At 45.5% G+C, this 14487-nt stretch overlaps 1 protein-coding gene across 2 annotated transcripts in view; it reads left to right on the top strand.

The window, feature by feature from the left end:
• The window catches only part of DMRT1 (doublesex and mab-3 related transcription factor 1), a 112692-nt gene that overhangs the window by 26157 nt on the left and 72048 nt on the right, over positions 1 to 14487 (top strand). The window contains exon 1 of one of the 2 annotated variants that reach the window (XM_085009819.1): positions 10121 to 10244. The gene's annotated coding sequence lies outside the window, so the exon portion shown is untranslated. 2 annotated transcript variants of the gene reach the window in all.

Genomic DNA, 14487 nt, shown 5'->3' with positions numbered 1-14487 from the left:
GCTGTCATTTAGCTTAAGATGTTCATTGGCCGAATCTAAGTGGCTTCATTTTCCCTTAGTGATACAGTCTGGTGGCAGGTAGAGTGTGAGGTCTCAGCTGGGGGCCTCATGTGGGGTCCTGCAGCCAATTGCACACACATCTCTAGACTTACCACTTGAACTTCTCCAGGTATTGAAACAAGTATTGTTACTTCCTAGGCCTTCCCTGTTGTTGAATTCAGTGGAAACTGTTAGGTTTACTTCTCTGTGGTTCCCTATCTGGTTTTGGTAAAAGTGATGGTTGAAAGGATGGACAGGTATTTATTTTTAGAATCGACTTCTTTTCATTTCAGGGGAGCTTTATTCACAAGGAAGGACAGAAGGGAAATCAAGGCAGCGTGTGTGAAAGGTCTTTCCCCTGGAGAAGATTCCGGTGGGTGGTCTCGGGTGCAGTGGGAGTGACCACGCAAAGATGGGGTGGTTTCATTCTAGCTTGTAGTGTGTGGGTGCTTTAATAGCATAGAGGTACCTCTCTCATAGTCACACAGAAATGCTCCTCAATGACTCAGCATTTCAACTCCTGCACGTGTGACTGGCAATCCTGTGCCCTCTCTTTTTTCCCTGATAATGTTGAAAAGTGAGGTGAATGTGAGGTGACACTTTGGGCCGTGTCATCAAGTGTCAGTCCTAGAATTACTATTTTAAATATACCTAGAATCCTCAAATCTCATCTTAATCACCGATTTGAACATAGTTCCTCCTTCCACTCAAAAAAACACTAAATGGGAGTTCCTGACTTTGCTCATAGGTTAATGAACCTGACTAGGATCCATGAGGACATGAGTTTGATCCCTGGCCTCACTCAGTGGGTTAAGGATCCAGCATTGCTGTGAGCTGTGATGTAGGTTGAGGACATGGTTGGGATCCTGAGATGCTGTGGCTGTGGTGCAGGCAGGCGGCTGCAGCTCCAGTTCAACCTCTAGCCTGGGAACTTCTATAAGCCATGAGTGCAGCCCTAAAAAAAACACCAAAAACCAAAAAACCCCACCACTAAATATGGGAGCCTATATATTGAATTAAAAATGTTAAGTCACTTTTTTCTCTATTCCCTTCCCTAGTGCCACCTTCTCCCAGTAGCAATCTGAAAAAAACCACGATGCTGTTAAATAGCTAGATCCAAGAAAAGGGAGTACAGAGGGCTCCAGATAATTCCCAGTTGGGGTTATCAGCCCCCGCATAATGGAGAGTTGATTATGCCTTATTTTCTTGTTATTTGAGGGGAGGGGAAAACCCCATGGAGTGGGGAAGGTACATCTGGAGGAGATCTGGAATATTCCCAAGTTGACATAAATTGGCCTGTAAGTTGTTCTAACATTGGCTCTGGAATATACCATTCACAGTACTAAAGGTCAGAAAAGCTTCCTTCACGAATTTGGTAAGAAGGAGCAGTTAGCTGGAACAGTGTGCAACCCTAGAGGTCACAGACCAAGCTGGGAGAAATAATTATGCATGGTAATGGGCGATTACAGATAATGGCCTTCTGGGGGTGGCAGAAAATACACAGCCCCACAGTTTTGCCTGAAATGAACACTGAATAGCACATTAACTTTATAGCGAGCTAAAAGTTCAGCCCTGCAACAGTGGCAGTCCCCCCCCCCCCAAATAAATAAAATCCACATCTCACTCAGGGAGGCACGTAGCTGCACTTCTCAGAAACAGAATTGAACACCCGGAGAGGTGGGGCTGGGAAGATGGTGGGTTTGGGGATGGGAAGGAAGGTCAGCTTTTTTCCACCTGCTGGTTTTGTCTTGGGAAGTAGAGGCAGTTGCCGGCTGGCTCGTGGCAGGTACACAAGTGAAGGGGTTGTTTGCTTTCCTGGCGCCAGGTTCGTGTTTGACGTTTCAAATAGCCCTGTCATGATCGCCTTGTGGGAGAAACAGATTGTTCTCGCATTTCCTGATTATGACTTTGGGGAGTGATACCACACCGACTGCATTCAAGGCTACTGTCTGACCTCAGAGAAGGCCAGGCGCGGAAGATTCTGCTCCTGTCCAAGTTCACATGCACTCAGGAAGCTCTGCCAGATGCAGCCCAGCCCTCCTGTGGTTCCCTGAACATGAGCGGTGGGAGAGAGGATGCCTTGTGTGGGCAGAGTTATTTAATGGCCCTCTTGCCTGGTGGCAGAAAGTGCTCTCACAGTGTGTGCCTGTGACAAGAGCTAACCTTCATGGAGCACTTTACACCTTAGTTAGAGCCTTTCTCTGTCCTCTGAGCTGTGAGTAGTAGCATTAACCCTAGGTTACATGTAGACTCTGGGGCACTGGATGCTTGGGTAACTGATCCAAGGTTCTGGGGCTAGAAGTTCCAGATAGCCGGTGCTGCACTGTGTAGCAGTGAATGTCTCTTTCTTTGGAAGAAATGTTCCAGGCTTAGGGATAAAGCTGGAGGCGCCGAGGTGGGCCTTTCCTGCTGACTGCTGACTCAGCTCATTTTGAGACACTGACTCCAACCGCTCTGAAATCGGTCCTCCTGGGAAGAGATGAGCCTGTGACATGGAGATTCTCAAACTTATTACATTCTTTTTTTTTTTTTTTTTTCTTTTTAGGGCCACACCCGTGGCATATGGATGTTTCCAGGCTAGGGGTCCAATTAGAGCTATAGCTGCCGGCCTACAGCACAGCCACAGCAATGCCAGATCTGAGCCGTGTCTGCAGCCTTCTACCACAGCTCACGGCAATGCCGGATCCTTAACCCACTGAGCGAGTCCAGGGATCCAACCAGCAACCTTGTGGTTCCTAGTTAGATTCATTTCCGTTGCTCCACGACTGGAAACTCCAACTTCTTCTTCTTTTTTTTTTTTTTTTTGTCTTTTTGCCATTTCTTGGGCTGCTCCCATGGCATATGGAGGTTCCCAGGCTAGGGGTCAAATCGGAGCTGTAGCCGCTGGCAACCTCATGGTTCCTAGTCGGATTCGTTAACCACTGAGCCACGACGGGAGCTCCTGGGAACTGCAACTTCTTACACTCTTAAATGAAGCAAGTAATGAGGAAAACAATGATTATATCTACACGATCAGTGTTTACTGAATCAAACTAAAACTGAGAAATTAAGAATATGTCCATGCCTTTAAGATAGTAGATCTTTCACTTGTTAATCTAAGTAGTATTTTTAATGAAAAATAGCTGTTTTCCAAAACAAATTAGTGAGGAGGGTGGCATTGTTTAACATTTTTACAAGTCTTTCATGTCTGGGTTATTAATAGAATACAACTGGGTTCCTGTGTCTACTTCATTCAGTCTGTTGCTTTGATTGAAATACATGAAGACAGTTTCGCGTCACATAGATAAATAGTTGGAAAAGGGAGAGAAGTGTTTGAATAGCCTTTTTGAGATCACTGTGACCATTCTTTAATACTAGACCAAAACTTGACAAGTGATAATTTCTTAAAGATTAGCTGCAGTGTGGATCCGAAGCCTTAGTTAAATTAAAATCCATCTTGCACTCTAAGCGGATCTGTCACCCATGCAATATTTTGTAACGTCATGCATTGGTCATTTAGAAAATATTAATTTACTGAATTATACAGACTTTCCAAATATTGACATATTTTATTACAAAATATCAGAAAATCCCACTCATTAATATCACTGCTGATTCTGTCAGCAAAAGTCTTCAAGCTTGGGAAGCTGTCAAGCACATAGTGGCAGGTATATGTTTTCCAAAATTCTGATTTTTACTCAAAAGCTCAAATTTTTGGCAATAAATACTGTCAGTTGTTTTTCTTGAAGTGATAGGCTTACCTTGTTCATGTTCTAGAAAATTCTGCTAAGTACCCAAGTCTTGGTAATTACAGTTTGTCATCAGTCATTCTTTTAAGTAGAGGGTGTTCCATTTAAAAAGAAAAAAAGCAGTGAGTACTGCTTTCAGTCAAGCTTTTGCACAAGTGCTGTTTCCAAGGAAGCCATCAGTACCCTTTGGTGTGTAGCAGAAGTGCTTCATGAGTTTTTCCCACTCGGTCACACAATAGTAAGAAAATAGACTTAAAGGTAGAGATTTAATCAAGTGTTTTTCCCGGCTTCATCAAGAACATCTTAAGTGGAGTTCCCATTGTGGTGCAGTGGTTAACGAATCCGACTAGGAACCATGAGGTTGTGGGTTCGATCCCTGGCCTCGCTCACTGGGTTAAGGATCTGGTGAAAAGGCAAAAAAAAAAAAAAAAAAAAAGATAAATAAATAACATCTTAAGCAAAACTGACATAAAATTAAACAACTTTTCTTTTTCTTTTTTGTCTTTTTGCTTTTTTCTGGGGCCGCTCCTGCAGTATATGGAGGTTCCCAGGCTAGGGGTCTAACTGGAGCTGCCACTCTATGCCTGAGCCACAGCAATGCCAGATCCGAGCCGTATCTGTGACCTACACCACAGCTCACGGCAACGCCCGATCCTTAACCCACTGAACAAGGTCAGGGGTCAAGCCTGCAACCTCATCGTTCCTAGTTGGATTTGTTAACCACTGAGCCATGTTGGGAACTCCAAACAACTTTTCAAAAATATTTTACTTCACAGCAAGGAGTGAGTGACTGTCAGTACAGTTTGGTGGGATGACCTTGATTCCAACTAAGAAACCAGGGTTGTCCCCAGGATGGCTTCTGTATCATCAGTGCAGATGTCAACACAGTGAAAAAGACCAATAACAGCTTTACATTATTGTGGAAATACTTTTGACCTCATGGACCCGTGAAAGGGAGGTGTGGGCAGAGGCCTCAACCGAATTTTTATAACTACTTCGGTAGGTGTAAGGGTGGGACTTCTTGGCACTAAAACATAAACATCTGATGGGTTGAAACAGTGGTCAGCCTGATGGTACTGGAGTCACCCTGGGGGCTTTGAAGCCTGGGTCCCCAGCTAGAGGCTCTCCTGTGAAGTGTCTGGGATACACCCTGTACCGAGGAATTTTACCCTCCACCTTACCCCCTGCAGCCAAGGGTGAGGGCTGCTGGCTTAGAGGTAGATTCCTTTCCTGGGAGGCCCAGTCCTTCTCAGCAATTGGTTAACTTACTGTTCTTGATGACTTGAAAACATTTTAGAGGCAAATACCTGACTGAAATCCAGGGGTATTAAATTGACCTGGGTATAATCTTGGGCTGAACAAAAGTCATGTGAAATAATACGAGTGGAGTTCCGGTCGTGGCTCAGTGGTTAACGAATCCAACTAGGAACCATGAAGTTGCGGGTTTGATCCCTGGCCTCTCAGTGAGTTAAGGATCGGGCGTTGCCATGAGCTGTGGTGTAGGTTGCAGACTCTGCTCGGATCCCGAGTTGCTGTGGCTCTGGTGTAGGCCGGCGGCTATAGCTCCTATTAGACCCTTAGCCTGGGAACCTCCATATGCTGGGCCCTAGAAAAGGCAAAAAGACAAAAAAAAAAAAAAAAAAATTTAATATGAGACACATTTTGGTTTCTTGTCTCCTCGCATTTACTTAAAGGGTCTACTCCCTCCCTTCAGAGCGCTGTCGGGGACCTGAGGAGCAAAGACAAACATTTATGACCTTATTTTTAAAAGGAAGTTTATAAAAGAATCTAAATCCCACCTCTCAAGGGAGCCAGCCTTGAGCACTCTTAACTATGGCACCCCTCTGTTCAGTCCCCTTCCTGCCAAGAAAAAGACCTTGAGAAATGAAGCCCTTGCATTTTGAGTTGTTGGAATAGAGTTCAGGGTAGGCTCTTCCTGTGCTGACCTAAATGTATGGATACAGGCAGCCAAAATGCTCCTAATTTCAAGTTTTCTCAGTATGAGAAGGGTTTCAAAGATTGAAGAAGGGATTCCTGGCAAGATCTCTTAGAATAGAGCACCAGGTGGAGTGAAAACTCAGTGTCATCTTCTCTCTCCTTCCCTTATCCGCTCCCTGCAGGAGCCCTGCGCTCTCCCCAGGTCTGCCCTGCCAGACAGAGCCTCACACTGACTCTGGCATCTTGCCAACGACAGGAAATTTGGAACTGGTGGCCTATGGAGAAAAAACCTTTCCTGGTCCCGAGACCTTTTCTGGTCAGGTCAGAGACGTGGCATCTTCTCTGCCTCTGACTTTGCTGTAGGCAACACCCTGGGGTGTCCAGGTCATTGTGAGGCCCACAGAGGGGAGGAGGGAGCAGAGACAGCAGAAACTGCGACTAGGAAAACTGGCAGGTACCCCTGTGTATGAGGTGGGGGCTGCCAGGATGCCATCAGCTGTGCCCAGGGCCAACATGGCAAAGCCTGCACTTTTCCAGATCCAGTTGGGATTTTTCTTGGAGGCGAGTGTAGACTTTGTAACTACTATGCCAGCGGCACCCTCCTTCCCATCTGGTAGGGCCCAGAGTTCTGCCTTCTCTGCTCCACAGGCTGCTCTGACACCCCAGAAACTTTTGTGTGTGTGGTGTCTCCTTTTTTTCCTTTGGAATTCCCTTCACCTTCTCCTTTTTTTTTGGGGGGGGGGGTCTTTTTAGGTCCGCACCTGGGGCATATGGAGGTTTCCAGGCTAGGGGTCCATTCAGAGCTGTAGCCGTCAGCCTGCACCACAGCCACAGCAACTCAGGATCTGAGCCGCTTTTGCAGTCTATACCACAGTGCATGGCAACACCAGATCTTTAACCCACTGAGCAAGACCAGGGATAGAACCCAAATCCTCATGGATCCTAGCTGGGTTTGTTAACTGCTGAGCCACGACGGGAACTCCATTTTTTTTTTTTTTTAAAGTGTCTTCTCTGAAAACCTTCTCTCATCCCTTAAACTCTCCCTTGCACTCTGCATCTACCCTGAACTGAGTGGAAGCTCCTCGAGGGCAGGGCTAGGCTTTTGCTTATTTTGGACATTGCCTGCCCAGCACTCTGGGAACTGCTGCACACAATGGATGTGCTGGTTACTCACCTAGTTTCTTAGTGGCCCCAGGGCAGCCTGTTTCAAATCACAGCTCCCTTGGAAGGCCTGAATTGCTTTTCCTCTTCTTTATATTTTCCATCTTCTCCCATATCTCCTCTTTGGTTTCTTTGATCTGGTCTTGCTCAACCATCATCCTCTCTCTGTGTCTGTCTGTCTGTCTCTTTCTTCCTGCAGATTCCTTTGCATCCTGTTGACCTTTCACACGCCTTTGAACCAAGCCTGCCTCAGGCTTTAAAGGCCAGCTTCAGGTTCACTTTGTTATGTAAAGCCTTCACCGTACGAAAAGTGACCTTGACAGATTCCTCCTCCAGGACCAACTTACATTTAAAAAAAACCAAAAAAAACCGCCCCAAAACAAAAAAACGCCTTGGGAAAAAGGAGAACCACGGACTGTAACATATTTCTTGCCCTATGGTTGGGAGTGACTTTAGTGAGCCAACATCAGCAGAACTTGTACCTTGATGGCTGAACTTAACCTTGCTCTCCCGGCCCCACGGTTTTTGTTTCCCCTTCAGTGTGTGTATTTGGGAATCTCCCCTTGCCAGTGGGCCCTGTATCGGCAAAGACTACATCTTTTGTCCCCCAAAGCGTCGCACAGGGGGCAGGCTGCCTCACATACAATAGGTGCTCAGTAAGTTTACTGCTCTGAGCGAGAGTGGTTTCTCCAGAAGTAGGGGCAGGTGACGTCCCTGTCCACCATCAGGGTCACCAATTAGTGGTGTGAACAGTAGGCACGCCACCGCCTCAATCAGGCCTCTCCTGCACCAGCTCCGCTTTAGCTCAGAAAACCCACCCATCCTCTGGGTCCAGAGGGAGATGGATGAGTGGGACTGACTTTCCATGTCTCCCTTTTCATTCCCTACCCTGTATGGAAAGAGTCCTGAGGCTGTGCATGTCTCAGTTTTCTCCAAATCTAGGCAATGTCAGGAGCTGATTAGTCTGGACATAGGGTCTTCCTGCAGAGAAGACCGCTCAAAACAGGGAGTCAGGGAAGCCTTCCTGTTTTAGAATGTGGCGCCCGCTGTCTCTTGCAGATTCCGTAACATGTCGGTAAGCAATGTTATCTTCAGACCTTAATTTTTCCTTAAAAAAAAAAAAAAAAAGAATGTACAAAATGACTTGTACTTTTTCTGTACCTTCCTGTTGCTCAGCATAACGTGTTAGTGGCTGGTGGGTAATTTTGAGATCTCGGACTTAACAGTGCACAGTTTTGCCTGGTTGGTAACTCTTAAAACTAGAAGCTGAGTAGGACAGGATTACAGAGAAAACTAGAAGCTGGTAGACACAAATCCTCCAATTACATGAGAGCATCGTGAATCACAAATAGTCTTATTATTATTTTTTTTTTATTTTTTTTTTTTGTCTTTTTGTCTTTTTTTGTTGTTGTTGTTGCTATTTCTTGGGCCCCTCCTGTGGCATATGGAGGTTCCCAGGCTAGGGGTTGAATTGGAGCTGTAGCCACCGGCCTACGCCAGAGCCACAGCAACGCGGGATCCGAGCCGCGTCTGCAACCTACACCACAGCTCACGGCAACGCTGGATCGTTAACCCACTGAGCAAGGCCAGGGACCGAACCCGCAACCTCATGGTTCCTAGTCGGATTCGTTAACCACTGCGCCACGACGGGAACTCCAATAGTCTTATTATTTACACTTCGTAAATTTTGGTTTCCTATGTGATCTTTCATATAGAAAACGGTGGCATTTGGCTTTGTCATTGGAAAGGGAGCATGGCTCCAGGTTTGAACATAAAGGACTCAAAGTGCAACAACTCTGGAAATCTTGACACTAGACAAGAGTGGGAGAAAAAGCCTTCACACACCTTAAAATGAATTACTGGTTAACTACTAGTAATATGCCATGGGCCCTGAGACCAGCATATAACACTGCAGGATCAATAAGGGTATTTATCATGTGTGGGTATTGATCTCTCAGGAAGGAGTGAATCATATTTCACGCTGCATATGTTAGTACAAAAAAAAAAAAAAAAGTAGCAGAGGGATTGGGAAGCCTTATCAGAGAACTGGCCATGCGGAAGGTAAATGTGCAGAGCCACAGACCTGATCATTGCAGTGAAAAGAGGTCGAGTCTGGAGGCAGCGTCTCTGTTGGATGATTGCTGCTGGTCATTTTTCCAGTTAACATAGTTTTGCAGGCCTGCTTCCTTTCCTGACATCGAATCTAGACCTGCTGGTTTTTCTTCCTTACAGCACACACACTAGGACTAGGTGATAAGTAACGAAACAAAACAGCTGGCTTCATGCTTCTGTTTGCAACTGGGCTGAGGAAGGACTTAGAGGCTGATTATTCCTATAAGGGGCCACTGGTTAAGGAAGCTACCTATCTTCTACAACAGTGCCATTGTGCTGTCACAATGAGTGTTATTATTAAGTCATCTTGTTCAGTTTTTACTCTAGAAGAATAAAGAGCGAGATCCAGCTTAAGAATTCTCAGCAAACTCGTTAAGATGTTTCCTTCTCAGTATTCTTCTCTGGTCTTTGTACCTGGACTGGCTATGCAGTTTGAAGTCCCTGCCACAGTGTCATGAGGCATGAGGGGTGGGGTGGGAGGGGGAATCCATGATCCCAGTCAGGGGCCTGATACAAATTGGTGCATTCAGCTCAGGTTTCTGGAGCCAGTTGGCAACTTTTACTGTTTTTTTTTTTCTGTAATTCAGAAAATGGTTAGGAGTAGCCTGTTAGGCAGTTGTACAAGAAAACCACTAAGGAAGTTCTTTAGTGCATATATATTATCTATATTATGTATATATATATATATATATATATATATATATATATATGGGCTATTTCAAATTTTGTATGCTTAGTTATATATTTTGTGGCTTTTGGGTTGGAAATCCTTCTGGTTTATCGTCAATTAATAGTGACACTCTGCCTGGAGTTCCCGTTGTGGCTCAGTGGGTTATGAGCACAATCAGTATCCATGAGGATGCAGGTTCCATCCCTGGCCTCGCTCAGTGGGTTAAGGATCTGGCATTGCAGTGAGCTGTGATGTAGGTTGAAGACGTGGCTCGGATCCTGCGTTGCTGTGGCATAGGCTGGCAGCTGTAGCTCCCTAGCTTGGGAACTTACATATGCTATAGGTTTGGCCCTAAAAAGAAAAAAAATAGTGGCATTTAGTCTGACTTACCAGTGGTGAAGAGGACGTCTCTAGTTACTCTTCTGGAAATTCTGCTGTAGCAGAGGTTGCCGAGAGGGCACGTCCCACTTGCATTCTTACCCTGGGCGAGAGCTGCATGTTCCTCCTCCTCAAGCTGGAATAAGTAAAGCGTGGTCACTCAGCCTTTGAACAAGGACCTGAAAGGAGAGGTGGGTGGTATCCCTGGTCCCTGGATGGTGAGTATTAGTAGTGTAACGTTGTGGCTTGAAAGGAATTCCCAGAAAAACAGATGTGCCAGTGATTTTCATGTGCTTCTTTTTTCCCCCATTACTGCAGCCTCCGCGTGCAAGTTTATAGTTACCTCTTCTGACTTGGAGTGTTTAAAGAGCCTAGTCTGTTCTAATCTATAGATCATGTATACATACATGTATAGAAGAGATTGTTCTAGGAAGTTCCCTGGTGGCCTAGTGGCTAAGGATTTGGTGTTGTCATTGCTGTGGCTTGAGTTCCATTCCTGGCCTGGAAACTTCCACATCTCATGGGCGTGACCAAAAAAAAAAGAGAGAGAGAGAGAAAGAGAGAGACTGTTCTAGACCTGTCTATTCTCCTGCCTCCTTATTTTAGATCCATCTTTTGTCCTTGGATCAGATTTAACTTTCCTAAAATATTTATGTTACTCTTTTGCTCTGAAAACTTGTTGACTCCCTAGAGTTTGAGGGCAAACCCGAGGTCCTTGGCTGGCATTCACATTCAAGGCTGTCCACAGTTTGTCCCAAAGTAACTTTCCAGTATCATCATCTCCTGCCCCGTGTCGCGAACTCTGCACTCCAGCCAGGCTTGTCTGGTCACTGTCCCTAGAACATGTCCTTTTCCTGCTTCATGATCCTCTTGATGTTATTCTCCTCTTTGGATTGCCTCCCCAACCCCACCATCTCTGAGTCACCGCCATCCTGACTCATGTCTCTGCACCTTTTGCTGCGAGTGACATCTACCTGTACTGTCATTGTGGCCATTAAATTTTTGTTTTGTAGGTTTCTCAGTCTACACCTAATTTTCCCAAAGGGATGACACATTCTTAAGAAATGAAACGTTATTGAGTATTTCTTTATGCTTTTTTACGGCATTTAATGCAAAGCTTTGGATATAGTTGTGATATTATAACTAATGAATCAACTGAAGATCAAGAATAAATGATTTTTGCATTACCTGAACCTCTTTATTATCCAGAAGCCTTATGAGGAAAAGTATAGTTTGTCAAGTGGAATAAGCACTTAAAAGGGTGAATTAAGCTTTTGCAGTTAGAATAAGTAAAGCCCGGGTGTGGGCCACGCAAATCAGAACCATCTGGCAGCAGTATACCCACGGCTTGCGATTCAAGCTCTACAGTGATTTCTGTAGAAGCCCAGCATCTTTATTCAGTGGAATTCATTTGTATGCTCCTATTTGATAACCGTCAGGACTGTCAAAATAATGCAGTTAGGAGTCATATAGTTTTAGGAATAATTTTTGGAGCAGTTGCTTTGAATCTTTAGACCAGTGGTTCTCGAGCTTTTGAGCCCATCTGAACCTACTGAGGCCTTTTGTTAAAATTGATTGCTGAGCGGTGCTCTGATTTGGTGGGGCTGGGGAGCTGTCTGAGAGTGTGCGTTTCTACAAGTTCCCGGTGGTGCCAGTCCTGCTGATTCAGGGACCATGCTCTGAGCACATGCAGTTGTATGGATGTTTATTTCAAGCTTGGGACTTTCCATGTACTGGTGGCATCACATAAAGGCTGGGAGGCATAAAGCTTTTTTTTTTTTTTTTGGCTTTTTAGGGCTGCACTTGTAGCATATGGGGGTTCCTGGGCTATGGGTCCAGTCAGAGCTACCGCTGCTGGCCTACAACACAGCCACAGCAATGCAGGATCTGAGCCAAATCTTCGACCTACACCACAGCTCGTGGCAACGCTGGATCCTTAAACCATTGAGCGAGGCCAGGGATTGAACCCTCCACCTCATGGCTACTAGCCCGATTCGTTTCCGCTGAGCTGTGATGGAAACTCCCCATAAAGCTGTTTTTAACATTGACCACGAATTTTAATTTGGAACTTTAAAACACAGTTTGGCGGTTTATAAAATACAGAATTTGGTAGTTCTACGTGTCCCTGGAACAGGTGCCCTCTCCTAGTGCTTTTGAAAATGTCACTTTTTAGATATGTTTAAACATTTTTGGAATCTAAAGTATTTAGGCGTTTTCTCTTACAAAGATCAAAGGATTTTTATTCTTTAAATGCTGGTATGAATTGAAGCTTTTCCAGCATATATCTGAATGTATTCTTAAAGCTCAATATGATTTGAAAGAGGGAATAAACTATGGGTAAGTGATGGCATTTTAACTAACAGTCATCTGTAGCAAAACAAATCCTTGCTTTGACCTGATGTATCATTTTACTTGAGGTTTACACTGAAGCCATTCCCTTGTTACTTTGAGGATTATTACAACATTTCGTTGCTGGATAAACTGAGGTCTGATAAGAGGCCCTGACTAGGGTTATGATGTAGAATCCATGAACTTGGGCCCCGATCCTTGAATGCTGGTGTCTTTGGGTTTCTTCTCTCTCTCTCTCTCTCTCTTTTAAGGGCCACACCTGCAGCATATGTAAGTTCCTGGGCTAGAGGTCAAATTGGAGCTGCAGCTTCTGGTCTACGCTACAGCCACAGCAACATGGGATCTGAACTGCATCTGTGACCTGCGCCACAGCCTGTGGCAACACAAGCCTAGGGGCGAATCTGCATCCTCCTGGATACTAGTCAGGTTCTGAACCCACTGAGCCATGATAGCAACTCCTGGTGTCTTTGGGTTTCTCTTCAGTCCTTTACCTTTACTTTATTAAGAAGCTTGCTTTTGCTGGGTAGGCCCTGGGAGTACCCAATGTTTTTCAGCTGCACGGATAGGGATTAGCATCTAAAATGCCTGTGAGATTGTGTATGGATGTCCCTCTGATGCTTGTGACTGGATGGTAAGAATGTCATTTAATCCCTTTCTGATTTAAATGTCCATCTAATTTACCATTTTTATTGTTTTGTAATTGGGTAAACAGTAAGGACATGACATTGAAAACAAAAGAATTAGATACTGAAAACCACCTCTTTTGCCATTAAATTGTTGTTTAAAAGTAGCAGAAAGGACCAGGGTAAAAGTTCAGGAGGATAGAAGGGCACCTGCCTTCTTGAGCCACTGTAGAGTAATGAAATTGGAATTTCTCATTTTGTTAGCTGGGAAGAGGAGGAGAGAAGAAAGGAAAGAAATAGAACAAGATAGTGGCCCTGGCAGCGCATTGCCGGGGCTAGAAGTGGACGGACTTTGGTGTCCTTTCAGAGAAAAGAATCTTCAGGGCTGACTGTAAAAGGAGACTGTAAAAATACATTTTTGTTGTCGATCTCTCCCGAACCTTCCAGAGTGTGCCTGTTTAGTCACCCCTACCCCACGTTCAGCCAGTGGACACTTTCTGAGCACCTGCTCTGGGCCAGGCGAATTCCTTTGGGAATCTCTCTCTCCATGAGCTTCTTTTCCTTGCCTCCATGTTCTCAGCTCTTCACTGTGTTTTAAAAATGAAATAAGAGTTTTCACTGTGGCACAACAGGATCCTTGGTGTCTCTGCAGTGTGAGGACACAGGTTTGATCCCCTGCTCGGCACAGTGGGTTAAAGGATTTGGCGTTGCTGTAGGTTGCATCTGTGGCTCAGATCTGATCCCCAGTCCAGGATCGAACTCCATATGCCTCAGGGTGGCCAAAAAAAAAGAAGAAGAAATAGCATCTTAGACTTCTTGAAGCTTCTAGTTCTTCCTCACTTTATTTCGATGCCAGGCTACTTGAGAAAACATTTTCATTGGCCCCTTCTGCAGATACTTACCGCCACATGTGGGGCACGGGATGGGAGATAGGGTGGGGGTGGGGCAGGGTGCTTTGAGCTGGGTCCCCCCACCTCCTCCCAGCCGCGACCAACCAGAGAGAGAAGGCTTTTCACCACATTCATCTGTCTCCTCGCTCCTCTGTCTCCTGTAGGCTTCTGCTTCTCCCACTGTGCTAAAACCACAAGGCCCAAAGACCTAAAAGACATCTGCTGGTCTTTTCCAGAGATAATTCTGCTTGATCCCTTAGCAGCAGTTGACACTGCAGCCTGCCTCTCGGGGATCCATGTCAACTTTGTCCTCTGTGACATTGCGTTCTCACCCGCCCCTGTTCTCCGGGGTTCTGGCCTTGTTTCTCCTTTCAGAACATACTCTTCTGTAACAGCTCCCTCCTCCTTTCCCCAGATGCAGTCAGCATCTCCTGGCACCAATCTCAGCCACCCCCATGAGTGTCTGTGCCCCTGTCTGCAGACCCCCAGCATCCTGAGTTAGCAGACCTACCAGCTCCGTCTATGCTGCCTCCCCAGGCTTCCTGCTCATCCCTGTTGGTTTATCCTGGGTCTTAATTCCTGATGCTCGTCAGTCCTGC

Source organism: Sus scrofa, chromosome 1, assembly GCF_054392235.1.
Source record: "Sus scrofa isolate SSC_HxYL_T2T_F1_AM1 chromosome 1, Sscrofa_HxYL_maternal_Yorkshire_Landrace_v2.0, whole genome shotgun sequence".
In the NCBI taxonomy this organism is placed as follows: Eukaryota; Metazoa; Chordata; class Mammalia; order Artiodactyla; family Suidae; genus Sus; species Sus scrofa.
The sequence above is the reverse complement of the archived record's forward strand: the minus strand, read 5'-3'. Positions and strand labels throughout refer to the sequence as shown.